Below are 2,547 nucleotides of genomic sequence, written 5' to 3' on the forward strand. Positions count from 1 at the left end.
CACACTGAGCAAATCTCCTTTTACCCAGCAACTCTGTAAGAGAAAGCTGATGCAGTCACAGACCGTGGAGTCTAACTCAGGCAAAGTCACCTGGGGAATCTGGGAGAGAGTACAGATTCCTAGGCCTGGCCCCAGAAATGTTGATTCTGCCCAGCTCAGGTGGGGCCCTGGAAACCTGCATTTTAACATATATTTTCCAGGAGCTCCTGAAGCAGATCTCAGAAAAGCTAGTCAGGAGGCTCTCGGAGAAAGAGAGGGTACCTCAGACCAAGCACCCCAGGAGGATGAAAAATCCCCATTTGAGCTGGTTCTTCAGAAACCCTCCTGACACTGAGTAGGCTGCTTGACTATTCACAGTATCACTCATCCATCCTCCAAACAAGCCGGAATTTCCTGTCCTTTCTGCCAGGGCCTCTGCTGCAGCGGTTGGCAGAACAGGTGCACCAGGCAAAGGCTCTTAGGTGTCTCTGTGGGCTGGATACCGGGGACACAAAACGAACAAAGATCTGTTCCATCTGCTGAGCGCCAAGCGCTGGCCCGGACTCTGAGGATGCCACACGGCCTCTGCTCTCCTCCTGACAAGATCAGAGTTAGTGTGAGCTCTCTACTCCATCTGCAGCATCTGTGTCCCCACGAGGGACACAGGGTTCCAGGCTTCTGAAAGGCATGTTCTGTGATCAGCCCTCTGGGACTTTCTTCCACCACCCAAGGCCTTGGCTGGCACCCTACTCTCTGCCAAGGGAGGAAGCAAAAATCCCAGGCAGTGTTGGGGCCTGGGTCCAGCAGTCTGGATCCCAGCCCTCTTTCCTCTTCCCGGAAGCACAAAGGACTCCACAGTGGTTTCATATCTTAGCAAACATTTATTAGTTACTGACTAGTATGAGCCACCATAAAATAAAACAGGAGTTTCAAAACTGTACAAGGCTCTGGGCAGATGGGAAAGGAAGTGGGGTGGGGTCTCAGGGAGTCAGGGGGTGGGAGGTGTGGAGAGAGCATGTGGTTCACCAGCATCCCGGGGTGACACATGTGCCTGAGTACGAGTGAACCTCTCTCACGTGCAACACTCTTCACAACAGGAGCAAGGAAGACCTTCAAGAGTCCGACAGGTAAGACCCTTGCCCCCAAAGGGGAAAATAGCCCTCAAAATATGAAGGAGGTAATTTAAATTCCTACCTAGTCTTGGCACTGATTTTGTGCTTTAAAAAATATATTCCAATGGAAATCTTTTTTAAAGTACCCTACAGCAGCTGCTTACAACATAATTCTTGTGGACAAATATATATGTATATATATTAAACTTTAAATAAAGTCATCTATTGTACCTGTGCAGACATGAAAGGATCTTGGACTCTAAAGGAGCTGAATTCCAGATAAAAGCAATGTCAAGGCGATGGCGGGTGTAGGCACACGGTGAGGGGAGTGGTCGGCCTGGGGTGTGAGGGTGACTGGAAGCAGCTCCCTGTGCGCTGAGCCCTGGTGAGGCGCTGAGCGGAGACCACAGCTCCCACGGGCTCAACTCCACTCCTGCTTTCTGTCTCTCCCTGCCCATGGCTTCCCAGGATGGAGACCCATTCTTCGTTCTCATGGTCCCCGGGGCCAGGGAGCTTTGAGTATGTCCGTGGGAAAGTAATCTCATCTAGAAAAGCAGATGTAAAGTGGAACCGTCCCTCTCTCCCTCAAATTCCTAGATGGCGAAAGAGCTGCAGGCACGTGCAGTGAGTGACGTGTAAGCTCAGAGGTAAGTGGCTGTGTGAGGACGCCGGCGCCTGCACGGCCTCCCGGAGGGGTTCCCAAGACTCGTATTGCACACGAGGCTGCGCCCCCTGAAAGGCCTGCTGGGGACATCAGCACAGAGCCCCGGACACCAATCAGGGACCTGACAAGGACCCTGCACACAGCAACACGTGCCACAAGCGTGGCCCAGAGGGGCCGGGTGCAGCATACACGCCACAGGGAGGTGGCAGGTGGGAGGAAGGCAACAGAACACCCCAGAGAGAGGTGACTAAAACAAGGCTCCCTTTCTAAGTGGAATAAATAAATGGCCTTTGTTATTGTTAAAAGAATAAATACGGGATGGGTGCTGGGGGCCCATTTGCCTGTGGGAGGAGCGACTTGGGGTTCCGGCTTCTGGCACAGCCCAGCCCTTTGCCTGCCTGGTATCTGCCCCAGCCCTGGCACCTCCCGCAGCCTCCCCAACCCCCCACCCCCACCCGTGGTGGCTGCAGCCGTCACCAGAGGCATGGTGAGCAGCCCAGTCCCCTCCCAGAGCAGACAGGCGCTGCGTGAGGCTTTAGGAGGTGTTTATTCTGCATCAGGTTCCAAGGAGGGACTGCAGTGGGCAGCCCGGGAAGGGAGGAGCGGAGCCCGGGAGGCATCGTCTGGCCCAGCAGAGGCAGCTGGAGGGTGAGCGCTGGCACCGTGGCTGTGGTCCTGGCGCAGGGGCGGTGCCCAGGGCTCAGTGGGGTGGGCACCGTTGGCGGTCGTGGCGTCCCGGCTGCGTCACTGGTAGAGGAGGTAAGCCTTCAGCGAGGCGGGCAGCGGCAGCGC

Source organism: Fukomys damarensis, unplaced genomic scaffold (genome assembly GCF_012274545.1).
Source record: "Fukomys damarensis isolate Sample0158 unplaced genomic scaffold, DMR_v1.0_HiC HiC_scaffold_23, whole genome shotgun sequence".
Classification (NCBI taxonomy): Eukaryota; Metazoa; Chordata; class Mammalia; order Rodentia; family Bathyergidae; genus Fukomys; species Fukomys damarensis.